We start from the raw sequence: 23,045 nt of genomic DNA, 5'->3' as shown, positions 1-23,045 counted from the left end.
AACAGTAGTGTTCCATGACATACAGATACCACAGTTTTTTAAGCCATTCCTCAAATGAAGGACATTTACTTGATTTCCATTTCTTTGCCACCACAACCAGGGCTGCTACAAATATTTTTTACAAGTGATGTTTTTACCCTTTTTCCATCATCTCTTCATGTTATAGACCCAGTAGTGGTATTACTGGATCAAAAGGTATGCACATTGTTTTTGTCTTTTTGGTGTTGTTCCAAACTGCTCTCCAGAAAGGCTGAATGAGTTCACAGCTCCACCAACAATGTATTTCCCACAACCCTTCCAACAATGATTATTGTCCTTTCTAGTCACATTTGCCAGTCTGTGAGGTGTAAGGTGGTACCTCAGAAATATTTTAATTTGAATTTCTCTAATAAGTAATGGTTTAGAGCATTTTTTCGTATGACTATGGCTCGCTTTGATCTGCTCATCTGTAAATTGTCTTTGCATATCCTTTGACCATTTGTCAATTGGGGAATGACTTTTTTCTTTTAAATTTGCCTCAATTCTCTGTATATTTTAGAAATGAGTCCTTTGTCAGAAATATTAGTTGTAAAGATTGTTTCCCAGTTTACTACATTTTTTTTATCTTGGTTACATAGTTTTGTCTGTGCAAAAGCTTTTTAATTTAATGTAATCAAAATCACCTAGTTTATTATTAGTGATGTTCTCAATCTCTTCCTTAATCGTGATCTGCTTAGCTTTTCAAAAATCTGATAAAAAAATACTCCTTGACCTTCTAGTTTGCTTATAATATCCTGTATCCATTTTGATCTTATCTTGGTATAGGGTGTGAGGTGTTGGTTCTTCCATACTAACTTCCAATTATCCAAGCAGTTTTTATCAAAGAAAGAGTTTTTATCCCAGAAACTGGACTCTTTGGGCTTATCAAACAGCACATTACTATAATTGTCTCCTGCCATTGCATCTAGTCTATTCCACTGGTCCACCACTTTATTTCTTAGCCAATACCAGACAGTTTTGATGACTGATGCCATATAATATAATTTTAGATCAGGTAGGGCTAAGCCACCTTCTTTTGTCCTTTGTTTTCCATTGAATCCCTGGAAATTCTTGACTTTTATTTCTCCATATGAATTTACTTACAACTTTTTCTAACTCATTAAAGTGATCTTTTGGAATTTTAATTGGTATGGCACTAAACAGATAGTTTAGTTTTAGTAGAATTGTCATTTTTATTATATTAGCTCAACCTATCCAAGAGGAGCTGATGTTTGCCCAGTTATTTAAATCTGATTTAATTTTTTTTGTGAGAAGTGTTTTGTAATTGTTTTCAAAAAGTTTCTGAGTCTGCCTTAGCAAATAGACTCCCAGGTACTTTATATTGTCTGAGGTTACTTTGAATGGGATTTCTCTTTCTAGCTCTTCCTGCTGTATCTTGATGGTAATATATAGAATAGTTGAGGATTTATGAGGGTTTATTTTGTATCCTGCAACTTTACTAAAGTTGTTAATTGTTTACAGTAGTTATTTTTGGATGATTTCTTGGGATTCTCTTGGTATACCATTATGTCTTCTGCAAGAGTAAGAGTTTTGTCTCTTCCTTTCCAACTCTAATTCCTTTAGTTTCTTTTTCTTCTCTTATTGCTGAAGCTAATATTTATGTTATTGCATATTGTAGCATTTTCAAGTTGAATAATTTGACATTAGTACAGCAGCTAATCTTGAGACCATGTTCATTCTCAGTGAAGCCATTTGATAACATAACTGAAATCAAATCATTTGATGGCATGGTTGAAATCATTTGATGATATGGCTGAAAGCATCATGCTAAAAAGTATGGGAGCTAGGACACATCCTTGTTTTACTCCTTGTTTGAGAAATGTCAAAAGCATTATCCACGTTTCATGCTGTCTTGAAATTGAGGAACAATACTCATAAACTTCTCCAGGAAACCAAATTTTGACATAATTTTCCATAAATCCTCATGACTGATTGTATCAAATGCCTTCACCAGATCTACAAATGTTGTATACAGACTTCTTTTCCATACCTGGCATTTTTGCTGGAGTTGTTGGGAAGCAAACACCACATGTTCCTTGGCCTTCTCTGAAACGTCACTAGCTCTCAAGGAGCTCAAGGATCAGCTTATATGATAAGACCTCTGGCAAAAATTTTACCAGTAATAGATTGTCAAAGGACAATCTATTCCATTTCCTTTTTAGAGATGCACAATGGGTGCATACTTGAATTCTTGGTGGATAACCTCTTCCTGCCATATGATCTGGAAAATTTCAGTCAGTTTTTAAATGAGCAATGGACCCCCCATCTTGTAGAGCTCAACTGCAATAGAATCAGCACCAGTTGCTTTGCAACTTGAAATGTGTCTAATGGCATTCACAAATCATTTCTTCAGGCTTCATTTGGAACTTCAGGTAGAGAAGGATTGACTTCAGTTTGAGGTAAATGGTCAATGATTTCTGCATTGATTGATGATGGTTCCTTAGGAACACTATGGAAGTGTTCAGTCCATCTTTCAAGGATTATGTCCCTATTGTTAATCAATGTGGATTTATCAGCACTGAGTAATTGAGATGCACCATATGTTTTTGACCCATAAATAACCTTCAGGGCATCATAAAAGCATATTGGTTTGTTACTGTCTGCATAAAATTAAATTTCACCTGCCTTCTTACTGCATCAAGAGTCCTACATGTCTTTAAACTTTGCTTTTACTTAACTTGCTGGAATTAAATGCTGCCTTCCTATAAATGGATGAGCTATCCTGCTGGTAAATCTTATGGAGTTCTTGTTTTTCATTTAGCTGCTTCTGTATTTCCCCATTATTTTTGTCAAACCAGTCTTGGTGTCTTCAAGTGTTCTGGCCCAGATGAGCAAATGCAGTGTTGTACAAAAGATCTCTGAAAGTTGTCACTCCTTTTCTTCTCCACTGTTGCAACTGTATGTTGGCTCAATTTTCCCTCCAAATTAGCAACTCAGAGAGACACTCTGATTCCTTGACATTAATTCTTTGTTTATTCATTTTGTCTTGGGGCTGCTGCTTTAGTTGAATATTAATAATTACCTTAGAGAGGATGAGTCTGTGATCAGTCCTGTGGTCCACAGGACCAGTCTGTGATAAAATTCTGTCTGTATCTTCTCCTTATGATCACAGTCTAACAGATGTCAATGTTTGCTACAAGTGTCTGCCTGGGATGTTTTACTGCATTCAGGTAAATGGAAGAAAACATTTGTGATGAGAAGGTCATAAGATTGCAAGTCTACAGCAGTAGTCGACCATTATTGTTGCTGTTTCCAACTCCATTCCTCCCAAGGACTCCCAGCCATGTTGGGTAATCTGAGCCAAATCTAACATTAAAGTCACCCAGAATTTCAAGTATGTCTTCTTTTGGTACATTGATGATGAGGCTCTCCAGGTCTTCATGAATTTTTTCTTTAACTTAATTTGGTCATGACTGAAACATAAGCACAGATGATGGTGGCATGGCATTTTCATGGAAATAGCAATCTCATTGTCATAAGCTGCCTTTCACTCCTTTTAGAAGGTCAAGAATGTTGACTAGATTAGTTTTGATTGCAAAATCTACCCCAGTTAAATGGGTGTTCCCCTTCACGGTGGCCATTCCAGAAAACTATGTATTCAGCTCTAACTTCAGAAAGCTGGTCTTCATTTGCCAGCCTTGTTTCACTCAGGGCTGTTATTTGGATATGATACCTGTTAAGTTCTCTTGCAACAAGATCTGTTCATCTTTTAGATATATTGGATCTTGTGTTATCTAAGTGGGTGCAGGTTCCATGCACTGCTGTTGAGTGGAATCTTCTTTGAAGAATTTTTGTAGATTTTTTTTTGTTTCTTGACTGCACTATGGGATCCCCTCCTGAAGTGGTAATCAAGACAGGATTGTGTAAGCAGACAATTTTTAGGGAACATTTTCTAGTCCCTTCCTGCTATCATGAAGTGAGCAGTGCAATCCTTAACATAGCTGCTCAGTGACCCAGGGGACTACTGAATCTCACTGCTGCTTTCAGTGGGGAAATGACCCTATTGCCTGGGTCACCTGTGTGCAAGATTGTGACTATAGCTCCCAGTGTATCTATACCTGCTGCTTCCTCACTTGCTGTCACCACAGGACTTTGAGGAATGACTATGAGTGATGTTCTTTTGTTGCATGCTTCAATAAGACTTAAATAAGGTAGAGCTACACATCATCATCTACCTCATTCTTTCCCCCAAAATCATCATTATCCAATATAGCAAGACAGAGTCAAGACAACAGGTAATGTTTCTAGATAAAATGAGTAACCTTGGCATCTTCTATGTATAACCAAACTCTAAGAGCTCCACAGCACCTGCTTCAGTTGCCTTCATGGTCATTGGAACAAATTGTTTTTTTCCACCCATTCCACCAGTTGAAGACTTCGCATGCTTGGCATAGACCCTCCCACACACTACTCAATAAATTTGAAACTCCTTTGGTTATCTTCAACCTTGCTTTGCCCTCTTGCCAAGATGGTTTACTGGGCTGTGATCACTGTATATGCTGCTGCTTTTTGAAGCCACAGATGATAGGTGGACAGCAGTACTGAAAAGGGCTCAGCAAACCTCACACCAAGATATCAGTCTCTCTTGATCACACACTACATGCCAAGGAGGAAAAAGGTGAAAATGGGAAGGAGAGATTAATAGAAGGGAGGACAGAAGGGTGGAGGGGAAAGTGAAAAGTAAAGGGAGGAAGAGTGATTGAAGGAAGGGCAGATTGAGGAGGTGGCTCAAAGCAAAACTCTTGTAAAAGGGGAGCAGGTGAAAGGAGAGAGAAAAGTGGAGTGAAATGTACGTGGAATGGGTATGTGATGGGTGTGGAATTTGTTGGGAAGGTAATGCAAAGTTAATATTTAATCATATCAGTGAATGTAAATGGGATGGACTTTCCTATAAAACAGAAACAGATTACAGAATGAATTAAAGACCAGAGTCCTACAATATGTTGTTTGCAGGAAGCACATATGAAGAAGAGAAATATATCCGTGGAGTAAAAAGTTGGAGCAGAAAAAATTATGCTGTAGGTAAAATAAAAAAAAGGTGAAAGTAAAAAAAAATTACCCTGACTTGAGACAAAGCAAAATCAAAAATAGATCTAATTAAAAGGTATCAGGAAGGAAACTAGATCTTCCTAAAAGGCACAATAGTCAATAAAATAATATCAATACTAGATATATATATATATACACAAAAGGGGATAGCATCCACATTCTTAGAAGAGAACACAAACATCAAGACTATTCTAATATGTGACCTTAACCTCCCTTTCCCAGAACTAGATAAATCTAAATGAAAAACAAATTAACAAATTAAGAAGGTGAATAGAATTTTAAAACGTTAGATATCATAAGACCTCAGGAGAAAACTGAATAAGGATAGAAAGTAATACAACTGGTTCTCAGTGTAACAAGGCACCTGAACAAAAACTGACAATATATTAAGTCTCAAGATCAAATGCAGAATGACAGAAATAGGGGACAGGTGTTGAATGAGTGTGGCAGAGAGAAAGCAGGCACTATTTTAAATTCTTCTAATTTTTTTCTTAGAACTGACATGAAACAAGATTCTTAACAGATTTTGAGCAACAGAACCAACAAAAGAAGAAAATGGAACAACTTCTAGCAAGGTCTGTCATGAATGAGGAGTATGGGCATATCCAGAGAATAGAGACCCATCACACCAGTAGCAGGGTAAAATTAGGGACTATTATGAGAATTCTATCACACACTCAAGGAACAATTATTTCCAATTCTATATAAACTATTTGATACAAATAGGGAAGAAGGAATTTTGTCTAAGCTCTTCCTATAAAATCAATATGTTGCTTATACCTAACCAGGAAGAGTCAAAGCAGAGAAAGGAAAATTACAGACCAATCTCTCTAATGAATATGTATGTAAAATTTAAAATAAAATATTAGTAAAGTGATTACACCAAGTTATTCCTAGAACAATACACTATGACCCTGCATTATAGCAGGAATGCAGAATTGATTCAATATTAGGAAAATTTTCAGCATAATTGATCATATCAATTACAACCTTTGTAGAAATAATATGATTTTTTCAATAGATCCTGAAAAAACTTTTGACAAAATATAGCATCATTCCTATAAAACCCTAGAAAATAGAAATAAATGGATTGTTCCTTAAAATGATAAGCAGTATCTATCTAAAACCAACAAGAAAAATGTATCTGAAATAGGGATAAGCTAGAAGCTGTCATTAAGATCAGAAGTTAAATACAGGTGCCCATTATCACAACTATTATTAAATATTATACTAGAAATGTTAGCTTTAGCAGTGAAAAGATAAAGAAATTTAAGGAATTAAAATAGGTAATGAAGAAACAAAAACTATCTTTCTTTGCAGATGATGATGGAATAACTAGAGAACCCCAAGAAGTGACCAAAAAAACTGCTTGAAACATTTAGCAACTTTAACAAAATTACGGGATGTAAAATAAATCCACATAAATCCTCAGCATTTCTATATATTATTAAAAAAATATAGCAGGGGGCAGCTAGGTGGCATAGTAGATAAAGCACTGGCCTTGGAGTCAGGAGTACCTGGCTTCAAATCCAGTCTCATACACTTAATAATTACCTAGCTGTGTGGCTTTGGGCAAGCCACTTAACCCCATTTGACTTGCAAAACAATCCTAAAAAAACCTTAAAAAAAGATATAGCAGTAAGAGACAGAAAGAGAACTCCCACTTAAAGTACCTGCAGACAACATAGACAACATAGAATTCATGGGATTCTACCTATATGAAAACATTTTAACATTCTTCTCACAAATAAAATCAGATCTAAATAACTGGACAAACATTATTTGCTTATGGGTAAGCTAAGCAAATATAATAGAAATGACAATTCTATATAAATTAAGTTACTTATCGATTTCCATACCAATCAAACTTCTAAAATTAATTTATTGAGCTAGAAAAAATAGTTACTAAATTCATATAGATGTATAAAAGATCAAATATATCAAAGGAATTAATGAAATGAATGAAATGCAATAAAATATGCAAAGGAAGGTGGTTTACCTTCCTTTTGTTCATACCAGAACTAAAATTATATTAAAAAAACATGTCATCCAAACTTACTACTTGGTCTATAACCTGGAGAGATCATGAAAAAGGGTAAAAACATCACTTGTACAAAAATATTCATCTCTGTAATGGCAAAGAATTGGAAATTAGAAATTGTGTAAATGTCCATCAGTTGAGGAATGGCTGAACAAATTGTGGTATATGTACATTATGGAACACTATTGTTCTATTAGAAACAAGGAGGGATGGGAATTCAGAGAAGCCCAGAAATATTTGCATGAACTGATGCTGACCTAAATGAATAGAACCAGATGAACAATTTATGCCACAACAGCAACATGGGGTTGATGATCAATCTTAATGGCCTTGCTCATTTCATCAGTGCAACAATCATTGATAATTTTAGGGAATCTGTGATGGATAATGTCATCTGTATTCAAAGAAAGAATTGTGGAGTTTAAAAAAAGACAAAAGACCATTACCTTTAATTTAAAAAAGCTATCTTATTATATAATTTTGTTATCTTTTATATTTTATTTTTTTCCTTCAGGATATTATTTCTCTTTCAACACATTCAGTTTTGATCAATGAATAGCATGGAAACAATGTAAATAGTATCAGGCTGCCTTCTATGGGGGCTGCGGGGGAGTGAAATGAGATTGGGGGGGAAATTGTAAAATAAAAATCTGTTTGGTACTGGCTAAGAAATAGAGCAGTGGATCAGTGGAATAGGTGTAAATGATTACAGTAAACTGTTGCTTGATAAACCCAAAGAATTCATTTTTGGGATAAGGACTTACTCTTTGATTATAAACTACTGGGAAAACTGGAAGATAGAATGCCAGAAACTAGGCATAGATCAACATCTCACACTATATACCAAGATAAGGTTGAAATGAGTATATGATTTTTTACATAAAAGGTGATATCATAAGACAATTAGGAGAATAAAGACAATTTTTGTCAGATCTATGGAAAGGGGAACAGTTTATAACCAAAGAAGAGATAGAGAACATTTTAAAAAAACAAAATATATAATTTTGATTACATTAAATTGAAAATTTTCTCCACAAATAAAACTAATGCATATAAGATCAAAAGAAACAATTTTTTTCCACAACTAGTGTTTCTGACAAAGAGCTAATTTCTAAAATATCCAGGGATCTGAGTGAAATTTATAAGAATACACGTCATTCACCAGTTGAAAAATGGCCAGGGGATATGAAAACGCAGTTTACAAATGAACAAATTAAAGCTATATATAGTCATATGAAAAAATGCACTAAATCATTAACTCTCACCTATCAGATTTATGGATATAATGAAAAAGGAAAATCATCAATGTTGGAGAGATGTGGCAAAATAGGAACATTAATGCATTATTGCTGGAGCTGTGAACTGATCCACTTTCTGGAGAGCAATTTGGAATTATGCCCAAAAGGCATATGTTTTAACCCAGCAATACTAATACTAGGTCTGTATCCTGAAGAAATCATGAAAAAAAATGGCAAAAACAGGTGCAGCTAAGTGTCGCAGTGGAAAGAGCACTGGAGTTAGGAGGAGCTAAGTTCAAATCTGGCCTTGGACACTTACTAATTACCTAGCTGTGTGATCTTGGGTAAGGCACTTAACACCATTGCCTTGCAAAATAACCAAAAAAGGTAAAACCATCCACATGTACTAAAATATTAATATTTACTTGTTTCTTCTGGTAAAGAATTGGAAATTGCAAGGCTGTCCATCAATTGGGTCACATGTGGCATATGAATTCAATGGAAACTATTGTTCAGGGCAGCATTGAAAACCTTTTACAAACTGATGCTGAGTGAAGTGAGCAGAACCTGAAGAATACTATAAATGCTAAAAATAGCATGGGGTAATAATCACCTATGATGGACTTGATCGTTTCTACAGTACAATAATCAAAAATAATACTAAAAGATTTATTATGAAGAAAACCAAACATACCAAGAAAAGGAACTGTGCAATTTAAATTCATATCAAAGCTTACTATCTTTAATTTGAAAAAATAAGTTGTCTTATGAATTGTCATTTTTTTCTCTCTAATTATTTTCTTCCATGTGAATTTGATTCTTCTTTCACAACATGAATAATTTGGATATATGCATACCATGGTTATAGATAAAGAACCTATATTATGTAGCATTCTCTCATGGGGAGAGGGAAGGAACAGGAGAGGGAGAAAATGTAACAAAATGGTTCTTGAATACTATTATTACTTGTAATTGGAAAAAGAAAGGAAGAAATGAAGAAAAAATTTAGAAAGACAGAAATAGTAAATGCTTAAAATACATCCTTTTTAGGTACTGATGCAATAAAAATCAAATATAATAAAGGTCATGGAAAGATAAACTAAAAATTAATTGGAAATAAAAAGCCTAATTTTAAAGAATGAATGAATCAAGCAACAAGTCAAGGAACATATCAAGGCAATGACAACAATGAGACAATATATCAAAACTTATGGTATTCATCCATGGCCGTTATTAAGAAAAATTTTATCTCTAAATGCTTACATGAATAAAATGAAGAAGAAATCAGTGAATTGGGCATTCATCTAAAAAATCTAGAAAGAGAATAAATTAAAAATCCCCAAATAAATATCAAATAATAAATTTTGAATATTAAAGGAAAAATAAATAAAATTGAAAATTAAAAAACTATTGAACTCATTAATAAAAATAAAAAAATAGATGAATCTTTGGTTAATTTGATTAAAAAAATAAAGAAGAATAAGAAACTACCAGTATTAAAAATGAATCTATCACCCATGAAGAGGAAACAATTTGGAGTTATTTTGCCCCACTGCCTGTCAGTCTGTATATGTGATATTGATGAATATCTACAAAAATTTTAATTGTCCAGAATAAAGAAGAGGAAATAAAATACTTAACTAACCCTATTTCATAAAAATAAATTAAATATGCCACCAATGAATTCCATAAGATAAAATCTCCAAGGCCAGTTAGATTCACAAGTAAATTTTTCCAAACATTTAAAGAACAATTAATTCCAATTATATATATATATATATATATATATATATATATATATATATATAAATTTTTTGAAAAATTAGGCAAAGAAGGAGCTCTTATATGACATCCCTTATATGACACCAATATGGTGCTGATACCAAAACTATGAAGAGTCAAAATAGACAAAGAAAATTATAGATAAATTCCCTAATGAAAATTAATGCAAAAACTCAAAATAAAACAAAAAAATTATCACTAGGATAATACACTTTTATCCAGTAGGATTTATAACAGGAAAGCAGGAATGATTCAATATTAGAAAAATAGGCAGTATAATTTGCCATATCAATAAAAAATTAACAGAAATCATATAATCATCCCAATAGATTATGAAATAACTTTTGGACAAAAACAGTATATACTGCTATTAAAAACACTAGAGGTCATAGGAGTATATTGAGTTTTTCTTTTTTTTTTTTTTAAGATTTTGCAAGGCAAATGGGGTTAAGTGGCTTGCCCAAGGCCACACAGCTAGGTAATTATTAATTGTCTGAGGCCGGATTTGAACTCCAGGGCCTGTGCTCTATCCACTGTTCCACCTAGCCGCCCCTGAGTTTTTCTTAATATGATAAATAGTATCTATCTAAAACCCAAAGAAAGCATTATATGTAATTAAGATAGACTGGAAGCATTCCCAACAAGATATGGGGTGAAACAAGGATGCTCATTATCTCCACTATTATCCAATATTGCATTGGAAACTTTAACTTTTAGAACCAAGAGAACAATGTACACATCAACAACATTATGAGATGAACAATCCTGATGGTATCAGCTCCTCTCCACAGTTCAGAGAGCTAAGACAATTGTATTCGACTGGTTATGGACTACATTATCCCCAACCAGAAAAAAAAAACAAAACAATCCTTCCTAATCAGATAAATACTTTATAAAAATTATCTCTTAATATGTCTTTCCCTTACACCTAATTCCTTATGCCAAAAATTAATTACTAATTTGTAAATATGCTTAACAAAATATGTATGTAAAATGCTAACTGTATTGTTTCCTACTGAGGGCAGGGGGTATAGGAAGTGAGGGTGGAGGGAAATTTTGTAACTTGGAAATATGCACGTACAAGTGGATGAGAATAAATAAATAGTTTTAAAAAAAACAATAAATTTTAGTTTTAACTTTGTAGAAGAAAAAAAGAAATTAAAGCAATTAAAATAGTCAATGAGGAAATAAAACTCTCATTCTTTGCACATGATATGATGGCATACTTAGAGAATTCTGGAAAATTAAATGAAAAAATAGTTTGAACAATTAGCAACTTTAGCAAAGTTGCAGGATATAAAATTGCCCTTTCGTACTCATTCAGTTTTGTTAATATGTGCTGTCTTAATCTTCTTATGTTGGGGGAGGAGCCTGCTCACAGGCTTTCAGAGTTCAGAACCCTAGAGGCTTACTTATTGGGCAGAGGTCTTCTGGGTTGGGAATACTAGTAACTTGCTGTTTGGTCTAGGCTGTCAATGTTAGTCATGAAGACTCAATGAGGGTCTGGAGAATCTATTGGAGCTCTCCTAGTTGACGTGCTGTGCCATCAGTTTGCTTAGACTGTACTTCAGAAGCCTGTACTGCAGACCTTTCCTGTAACTAAGAAACTCTGACTGGACCCCACCAAATCCAGTTGCACTGGGGATTCATTTCTCCAACCTGGCATATTCTCACTTCACACAAAACAAACCTGCTGGAAAATGCTCCACTCTTATTCTTTCATGGGTACTGTTCCTTCAGAATCCATTTAGAGACTTCATTAATATTATTTTTTAGGCACTCATGGTAGTGCTTAAGAAAATTTCTGACTTCTCTGAACCATTTAGCTCCTGTTTATAAAATACAACGAAATAAATCATCAGCTTTTCTTTATATTATCAAAAGATAGAAATAAAAATTTCAGAAAGCCTGGAAAGACTTGCATGAACTGATGCCAAGTGAAGTCAACAGAACCAGGTGAACATTGTATACATTAACAGAAACATTGTATATTGATCAACTAACTAGGTTTGACTTAAGTTCCTCTCAGGAATTCCATGTTCAAGGTCAATTCTAAAAGACTGAAGATGGAAAATGGCATTCATAATAGAAAAAAAAAAGCTTTGGAGTCTGAATGCTGACCAAAACAATTTTCACTTTTCAAAATTCGTTTTATTTTTTTTTCTTCCTTTTTCTTCTGGCATTTTTCTCTTTAATTTTCATTCTTCTTTCACAACAAAACTAATATGAAAATATCATAAACTTGATTGTGCATATTTAGCGTATATCAAATTACCAGCAAATTCTATCTTATGGAGGGTGGAGGGAGGGGAGGGAGGTAGAAAAATGTGGAACTCAAAGGCTTGAATGTTTGAAGTCCATCTTGGCATGAAATTAAAAATAAAATACAAAAAAAGAGAAATATACCTTCCAAGTCTCTAAATTGCATAAATTTCTACATCTAGTGATACTTTTGGGAGCCATAAAACCCAAAATGTAAAGAATAGAGGAAGAATATCTATATCCATAAGAATATTTATAGCAGAGAACTCATTGTGGATGCCAAAAATATCTGGAAAGATAGGATTATATCTTCTGACAATTGGCTGAACAAAATTATGCAAAAACAATGGAACTTTATGAAACTATAGTAAAGAATATGACAGAGGATAGCGAAGTGTTCCAGTAGATGGAGCATTGGACTAGGGTCAAGAGACAAAAATTCAAATTTTATCTCAGAAACTTCCTAGTTGTGTAATATGGACAACTCACCACCTCTGTTTGCCTCAGTTTCTCCCAGCTGTCAAGCAAAATACTAGTAACAACCTCTCAGGATTGATAATATTTGTAAAGTAGTTTGTTGTCTTTAAATATAATTATACTATATATATACATATAAATGGGATTATTATTATTAATTTGAAGAATATGAAAAGATTGGTGAATTGATGTAAAATAAGTAAAACAATAAGAAGATTTTAGATACAATAGTCTGTGAAATATAAAATGTAAATCTCCAAACTCTTACTAGAGCTCTAACTAATCATTGCTGATGAAAAGTGTTTTCAAGATGTATGGAACCGACATTATTGTTTTATTAGACTATTCATACACACGTAAATATAGATACATATGTATACACATGCATACTTATACATACAGATGCATGTATAAACACACATTTATATTACAACTTCTAAGGGGAAAGTATTATTGGTTTGGTGTATTCTGATTCACGTATTAAAAAGTGGATTAATAAAGCATGTTAAAAGATATGCAGAGAGAAAGGAGCAGAATTTAGAAGGATTAAAGAGCAATTTGTTACTGCCTTGTAGTAGCAAATGTATTCTTACTCAAACATATTCAATGCAAATTCTCACATGGTTATATAATCCTTTATGCTATTTTATGTATTAATATATTTCTGATTACTGAAATCACACTATAAAAATAACTTTTAAAAATAAATTATAAATCTCTTAAATCAGTAGTTGCCTAATTTTGCATAAAAATATGCTCTTTTAACAAAAAATATATTATTTATATTTAACCAGATTATTTTTTGTTCCAAAAATCATGTATTAAAATTTTCATGAATTCATATATGAAACAAGAAATAAAAGCTATATAATATGCAAAATGTAAATGAAATGATAGTAACAGGACATTCCCAAGTTAAAAGTATATATCATTTGCACATGTTGTATTAATGACTGAAATGCATTCAATATCATTAAAAACTAACTTATCCCATCAATTTTAGTATTATTGAACTTTATTTGAACTCTATTTTCAGTGAAATTACACACATACACACACATACACGCAAATATATATATATATATATATATATATATATATATATATATATATATTATTCAGGAGTTGTAGAATGTCACAATTTGGATGTTGCTTCTTAATATTTCTGAGTTGTTAAAGGAGGAGGAGGTCTTTACCTCACAATTTGGAAAATTCTATTCAAAAGCAGAGGAGGGGGAAGCTAGGTAGTGCAGTGGATAGAGTACTGACCCTGGAATCAGGAGGACCTGAGTTCAAATCCTGTTTCAGACACATAATTATTACTTAGCTGTGTGACCTTGGACAAGTCACTTAACCCCACTGCCTTGTAACAGAAAAGCATAGAGGAATTCTGATTTGCATTTATAGAAGTAATCATACTAATATACTAACTCTCTTTTGCAGAACTGAACAAGATTATATCAAGGAATTTACAATTAAAAATTACCTAATGTTATAAGGAAGCATTGAATAGCTATGCATTGAAAGAGAATTGTTTTATAGATGCACATTTATAACTAAGTTGATGAATAATACAGTACAAGTATATTCTGAAACATTGCTAACAGTCCAAAAATATTCAGTTAAATTTATCAGTATTTGTTTCAGAGAGAATGCAAATTTAAGTAGTTCATGAAAACTGATATTTTTTTAAAAATGTTCGCTAATATGTACTATAGACCAGAGCAATAAAATATAAAACTCAAAAAAGACTTATAGATAACATAATTGTAGAACTAGAAAGGAGTCTAGAGGTCCTAGAATAATAAAACTTAAATATAAAAGGGTTTTGAAAGGATTTTAGAAATTTTTTAATCCAGGATCCCCACCAAAATAGGTAAAAGCTATGGTTAAGCAGGTATGACATATCAGAGAGCCCAAATGTTTTGATGCTAAATCAAATATTTTAGTTTATACAGTCCAGTCCATAACTCTCTCTGAGTCCCTTATCCAGTGAAACAAGTAGACATCTATGTAGTTCAGCCATCATTTTATTGATGAGGAATTTAGGATCCAAATAAGTGACATTTTTGCCCAAATATTAGTGAGCTGCATAAGTGTTCTATTATGGGAAGTTGCATAGATTAGTGTAATTTGGGAGGTAAAATGAGTTCAATCAAGATAATTGATCATTGATTTTACTTAGCATTCAAAACTTTATAGGATAAGAATACCTATATTGGATCATTTGGTGAACTGGAAGTAGGTCTGAACAAGCCTGAACACATTGATTAAATCAATCAATCAATCAATAAAATAAAGGGTAAGTGCAAAAAAGTTCTTCATCAATTTAGAAATCTTTTAGAACCATTATTTTTCATGGGTCACTTAGTATGTAAAAAGTCTTTTTGTAACTTTTTGCTCTGGCCAACCCCTTAAGAAGTAATTGCCAATTAGAAGAGAGGATCTTTGGGTACAATCTCACTCTCTTTACTTTAACTTGTTCAGATCAACCTTGCCTTCAGAAAACTAAAGGGCAAAAGGAAAGGGGTTCCCAGAAAAGCCAACAATAGTCCAAGGAAGAAAGTCAAGGACCCAATTCAATCAGCCAGGGGCTAGAAACATGCTTAGGCTCTGCTCCCCAAACCCTACCCCCCCCAAGTACCAGGGAGATAAAACAGGGGAAAAGGAAACCCCAGATTGGTTCAAAACCCTAAGACAGGAACTAAAGAAAGCCCAAAGATTAGCACTAACAAGAACAGGCTGCCAGTCCTACAAACCTAAACAAACTAGGGGTCAAGGTGGATACAGTCCCAAAACAGGAATTTAAAAATGAAAAAAATTCCAATCTTTCTTTTTCAATGATGCAGAGCTTTCAGGCACTAAAAAGAGGAACTTCATTACCACTTCAAACAATGTCTCAAAGGGGGGGGGGATTTTCAAAAGAATTATATTCCTAATTAAAGGAAATGAAGCAAGAAATTCAAAGTTAAATAACAGCTCTGATTAGAAGAACTAGAAGAATAAATTGCTTAGAAGAATAAGTTGTAACAATATGAGAATAAAATAATATCCAGCACTTACATAATTCCTAGTATGTATAGTTATTGCATTAAATAACTTCTTTCCAAATATCATCCCATTTAATCATCCATACAATCCTGTGAATGTCATAACTATGTCTATTTTATAGTACAGAAAACTTAGACAAACTGCGATTAGGTGATTTGCCCCATATCACTCAGTAAATGACTGAAGCCAAGTCTCCCTTACTTCATTACTTCATACCTTGTGCTTCATACACTATGCAACTAAAATGGCAAACCTCAGCAAAGTTGAAACTTTAAAACTAGAAAAAGGCAAATAAATCACTGATTCTATGAGTTAGCAACAAATATTAGAACCCAAAGATTGAAAATCTGGAAGAAAAAGTGACACATCTGACATTAAAAACAATTGATCTAGACAACAATTCAAATGGAGATAATTTGGAAAACACTGACCATTTTTAAAAAATGCTTAAAAAATTAAAAAAACTGGATACTACTTAATGAAATCATATATTTAGATAGTCTAAATCTATGCAATGTTAACAAAGAATATATTGGAAAACAGAAGTTCTAAGGTTGTCAGAGCCAAAATGAGAGCTCCCACATGAATGTAAAACCTCCAGAAAGAAAACATGGTAATGAAAAAAATATAAAATACCTCTTCATATCTTAATAGACTAAAGGTATAGAAAATGGATATATTTAGGCATGGTAACTGTGAATTTGTTTTACTTTACTATGCTGTTTATTACATTTTTTTCTTTTTGTATTTCTAATGGGGAAAAGATGGTGTTTAGAGATTTGCAATGATGTTATTTTTAAGAGGGTTTTTTGATTTTTTTTCTTGGAATAGAAAGAACAAAATCAGATTGAATAGAATGAACTAAATAAGAAAAAAGCAGGATAGTTTTGAAAGTATTAGGTAAATATTGGATACTTTTTTGGCTAAAGCAATCATTATGAAATGAAGGTTTACAGTTTTATGTTGAATATTTTTCTATTCTGTTGTACAAATAGAAATACTCCTCTTTCATGTTTAAGCTCATAACAAACTTTGTAAAGGAAAGAAACATATGAAAATATTACCAGCAGCCCACCAGACAAGCTTAGTGTAACTAAGGATAACATAAAAGGATTTGAGCAAATATAGTTCAAGGAGCAGAGTAGAGTAGACCTGAGACACTTTCCCCTGAGCTCAGCACTTTTTAGATAGGGCATCACAAGTTTGTGTACCAATTATATGATTTTACCTAATTGATAACAATTGATGAATGTATAAGAAAGCACAGTGCTAGTAGTTAATATTAATGTTTGCTAGATAAGGTTGTTGCCTTTATGAATAAAAAACCATGACATTAAGCAAATGACGGCATGGCATGCACATTATGTTTAGTATGTGAGGAGAATGTTGTACAAATACATCCTTCTTACAGAATTATCAGACCATTGAGGTTACACATTATAAGTTTTCTTTAAGAAACCTAACTACTAGGGGTGGCTAGATGGTGCAATGGATAAAGCACCGGCCCTGGAATCAGGAGTACCTGAGTTCAAATCTAGCCTCAGACCCTTAATAATTACCTAGCTGTGTGGCCTTGGGCAAGCCACTTAACCCCATTGCCTTACAAAAACTAAAAAAAAAAAAAAAAAAAAAAAAAAAAGAACCTAACTACTGAGACTTCACAGAGGAACACTGTGATGTTCCTAGATCCAGATCCCCATACTTCCTGTCCTCAAGAGACTTCCCAAAGAACCCAGCATTATTCACTCTGCTCCAGAGATTTCCAAAGGACTTCTGCATCAACTGCAGTTCAGGCTAATGGACTATGACTGCTTTGTTGCTACGATTTTCTAAGGAGTTCTCATCAATCCTAGATACAAACCCCGAATTTGTGGCCCTTTTGCTTTAAAGACTTTGTTCACAATCAAACACTGAGTCAAGGTTTCCCACATCTGGCCTCTTTTTATCTCAAGCCTAAGCCATTGCTGCAGTGTCTTTTCAGGTGTGACCCAGTCCTAATTATCTGTTCCTGCCTTCTCTCTTGACTCTTACATGTCCTACCTTCATCATCCTTTACCGACTATACATTGACCCTTTGAGTTCTTTAAGAATCACCATTTCTACCTCCTAAAAGTTTAAACTAGAGATGGTTTTGAAGGCTTCTTTTTTACTTTGTGGTCCTTCTTCCAGCTAGCAGTATGCTTCCTAGATTCTTTCCTCAACAGTTATCAAACTCCCATTCCATCATTGTGTTCCCACTAGTAATTCAGAAACCCCACCATTCCCCATCTCAACTGCTACTCCCAATCAAGAATTCCTACCCACATAAGGGACTTCTACATGCAAACCAATACTCCACAAAAAGTCTAATTTACCAGCTTTTTTATTGAAAGTCTATTACCATTCCTCCACTTCACTTCAGCTATATACAGAGATGATCATATTCTTATTCTTGCTATAACTGAGAAGTGTTCCATTTCCATTTTCAGGATCATTAAAATTCCTTTAATCATAATCATTTATCATTTTATCTCTCCTGTCTTTTGACCTTCAACCCTCTTTTTCATTCTCACTGTGATTTCTAATTTCTCTTTTCCTCTCTAAGTAATCTCAGAGTAATAATCTGATTATTACTTCAACATAAGATATACCTCTTTCCAAAGTTAATTCTGTTCTACATTCTAAATTTCAGTGCTTTGTTCCTTTTTCTTGTCACCAAGTGGGACATGACAAACCTGCACTTTTTTTACACCTTTTGTCCTGCTGTCTTTGTTACTATTCATGTCTTATCAAATGGAATTAGAGAAATAAAATTTTGTAGATTCCACTATAAATTTATTATATAATATTAACCATGTGTTCAGTACAGCAAGTAATCCCTTTTACACTTCTCTCTCTTACCCATTAATTATTCTGCTCATCACAGAGATTATTTTATCCTTTCATTCATTTCACATCTTGCATCCCATTTGAAGTCTCTCATGGTATCTCTTTCCTTCACTCTATCAAATTAACACCTCTTATACTTCACTGACAAACCTGAAGCCATCTTTTGAGAATGTTTTCTTCTCCCATTGTCCTTATCTTACAACATGAATGTATGCTTTCATTATCTCTTTTGCACCTCTCTTACAGGAGAAGACAGCCCTTTTTTACAAAGAAAAAATAAAAAAAAACAATGAATTGCAACACACATCTCCAAGCATTCCATTTTCTCTTACCACATTATCTCCACTTCCCCACTACTCTTCAATCTTTGTCTGTCTCATTTCCTAAACACAGTCATGCATCCCCAATCTCTAAAACTCCTTCATTTGATTTGATCATTCCAATTAGATATCCCACTTTTAACTCAGTTCTCTTAAGATTAAATTTCATTGAAAACATTATCAAAAATCCATTCAGCCACTTTATCTTCATCCCTTTTTTTTAGCTTTCTGCAGTCTTCCTCTCTCTAAGTAACCAATGCCATTTATTTTCAAAATACAACATTCATTTCACAGTCTTCATGCTTTTTTGCCTGATGCTTAATTTTTGGTTCTGGTGATAAACATTTTCCCTTGGATAATTGGTTTTCTCTAGGTTTTCCTGACATTGTTCTCTTGGATTTTCCTTCAAGTCACAGCCATTCATTGTGGGTACTTACAATGGTCTGTCCTAAACTTTCTTCTATTTTTCCTTTAAATTATCAGACTAGTTATCTCATTAACTTCCAGAGATTAAGTATGTTATCTAAGCATATGATTTTCAGATCTATTTATCTATCCCTAAACTCCTCTGATATCCAGTTTCACATTACCAACTATTGTATTATACATACATATATACATATAAATTATGCCAAATCATGCACTACATATAGAAAGTAAAATTATCTTTTCTCACAGGCCCACAGGCTCCCAGATTTTCCACCACTTATATTTTTTAGGTTTTTGCAAGGCAAACATGGTTAAGTGGCTTGCCCAAGGCCACACAGCTAGGTAATTATCAAATGTCTGAGACCAGATTTGAACCTAGGTACTCCTGACTCCAGGGCCAGGGCTTTATCCACTATGCCACCTAGCTGCCCCCTTATTTTTTCAGTTCATAAAATTCAACTCTCTCCATTCTCCTTCCTTCATTTAAATGAAAGATAAACAAAACCCTTTCAATGAATATGGATAATTAATCAAAACAATTATTGGGCATTTCCAAAACATATGTGTCTTGACTTCATGACCTCTTTGGCAGAAGTAGATAGCATGTTTCATCATGAATTATCTGGAATCATGGTTAGTCATTGCAGCAAACGTATTTCTAAAGTATTTCAAAGTTATCTTTGCAATATTTATTGCATAAATTGTTCTCTTGTTTCAGTTCACTTTATTTTGAATTTATTCCTGTACTTCTCTGATACATCCCCTTCATCATTTTTCATACTACAATAATATTTCAACATATTCTCATGCCATCATTTCTTTAGCCATTCCCTAATTGATGGATATCTTTCTAGTTTCCAATTTTTTACCATCGCAAAAAAAGAACTATTATAGATATTTTGTTAAAGCTATTTTCTTTTATCTCTTACGATAGATATTAGTGATATCACTGCATGAAAAATTTTGCAGAAATTAATAATTTGTGAGCATAGAGCCAAAGTATTTTTTGGAATGAATGACCCAGTTCTTAATGGGTTCATGCCAGGATGATATAAAAGGGTTTATTGTACAGGAGTGAGAATGGAGAATAGTCCGGTACAGTAAGTGACCCAAGTAACCTGCAATAGGTCCTTGTCATGGGGCACAATTGAATCAGTGACAACAACGCTAGTTTCCAAGCCAGCCTCTCAGCCTATAGATGGCAAAGGGGTCACATTTTTGGGTTTTGGTGCTGTGGTGGACAATAATGCTAGCACACCCCAGCTTGTATCTTCCTGGGAGCCAGGACCCAAACAAACCTTAAACTTAGGACAGTGCCCTCTCCATTCTGGAAGAAGAGTATCATTTTAACATAGAGTTAAGAGTCAAAAAACAGTCTGGGAAATGAGCAAATAGCAAAAAAAAATCCTGACTATAGAAAGCTATTATATGACAGAGAAGATTAAACTGAGAAAAAGACAATAAAATCAAAGCAGCTATATCTAAGGACTCAAAGAAAAATATGAATGGAACTCACATCATTAAAGAACTCAAAAAAAGAATTTTTTAATCAAGTAAGAGAAGCAGAAAAAAATTGGGAAGAGAAATGGAAGAAAATTATGGAAAAAAGTGAATAATTTACTAAAGGAGAAACCAAAAATTCTGAAAAAATAACACCTTAAAGAAAAAACTAGGTCAATTGGTAAAAGAGATGCAAAATTCCAATAAAAATAATAACTTAAAATATAGAATGAGAAAAGAAGATATAAAGCTCACTGAAGAATGTAATTCCTTAGAAATGTGAAATGAGTAATTCAAAAGGAATGATTTTGTGAACTATCAAGAAACAATAAAATCAAATCAAAAAGTAAAAATATGTGACAAACCTCATTGGAAAAATAGATCCAGGAAAGTCAATTCAAGAATTATTTACCTATCAGAAAGCTGTGATTAAAAACAAAACACAGCCTAGATATAATCTTTCAAGAAATTATCAAGAATAGCACCTCTCATTCATCATGCTAGTTGATCAGAAGTCTATTCAACTTCTGGCCAAGATGGCAGAGAGAAACGTGGCACTGTGCTAAGGTCTCCTGACTTCCCCTCAGAATTCATATAAATAAAGCCTCTTAAACAGAATTCAAATCCACAAAATCCAGAAAGAGCTAAGGAGAACATTGACCAACAAGGTCCATCTCAGAGGATCATGGATGAGTTGGTTGTGGGGGGGGGCAGAAAGCAGAGAGCAAAGAACCTGCTGAGGGGCAGTGGGGTGAGACCCAGGATTAACCTCAGAACATCCTCAGAATCTTTGACTTTATGAGCAGGTAAGAGAGCAACACAAAACATAGGAGAGCTCCAGCACAGAAGCTAGAACTCAATCTGGTCAGCTGTGCTGTCCAGGAAGACCAGAACCAAATACTATGTATTTTCAGTGGAGTCACTTTGTTTCCTGTTGGATCCCTCCTCTCATCCTGTTAAAAAAGGGACTCTTCCCAGAACAAATATAGTAACAACCTCCAACCTCCCCACCTACCCCACCCCCAGACTCTGGTGTGGGCAACAAATCTCTCCCAGTGCTGAATGAATAATAAGATTAACTAAACAGTCCAAGAGCCCATTCAACATTGTCCAAAGATAATTCAGACCCTGCTGCCCCCCCCCCAACTTAGGGAGCGGGCCACAAATCAAGTTCACAAACACTCCAGAGAAAGCATCTAATACCCCTACTGGCTGGCACAGTTCGAGTTACTAAGCTCAGGGTGCAAAGCCTCCAGAGTTTTCAGAACCTAAGGTCTGTGCACCAGCCCCACCTCCAACACAAGATCCTAGGAAAATGAAGAAAGACCAGAGAAGGTAGCTCCATGGAAAGCTACCTCAAAAACAAAGATCTTCACACAGAGAGAGCTAGAACTTCTGAGGAGAAAATGAAGTGATCTTCATCCCAGAAAGACTTAATTGAAGAGATCAGGAAGAAGTTTAAATATCAATTAGGAGGGGGTGGCCAGGTGGTACAGTGCATAGAGCACCAGCCCTGGAGTCAGGAGTACCTAATTTCAAATCTGGCCTCAGATACTTAATAATGACCTAGCTGTGTGACCTTGGGCAAGATACTTAACCCCACTTCCTTGAAAAAGCCTAAAAATAATAAATTGGGAAAACTGGGAAAAGAAACTCAAGAGAAAATTAACAACATGCAACAAGAAAACAAATCTGTAGAAAATACAATGGATATTCAATGAAATTGAGGACTTTCAAGTACTTCTGATAAAAAGACCAGAATTGAATAGAAAATTTGAGTTTCAGATACAATAAAACAGAAATGCAATACATTATAAGGAAAATGGGAAAGAGAAATCATAAGGGATTCAATAAGGTTAATTGTTTACCTTTGTACATGGGAAAATGATACTTGTAACTACTAAACCATTTTTATTACTAGGGCAGTTGGAAGACATATGCATAGACAAAGGATATTGGTGTGATAGGATAATTTTCTAAAAAATAAAA

The sequence above is a fragment of the Macrotis lagotis genome, chromosome X (genome assembly GCF_037893015.1).
Source record: "Macrotis lagotis isolate mMagLag1 chromosome X, bilby.v1.9.chrom.fasta, whole genome shotgun sequence".
Classification (NCBI taxonomy): domain Eukaryota; kingdom Metazoa; phylum Chordata; class Mammalia; order Peramelemorphia; family Peramelidae; genus Macrotis; species Macrotis lagotis.
The sequence above is the reverse complement of the archived record's forward strand: the minus strand, read 5'-3'. Positions refer to the sequence as shown.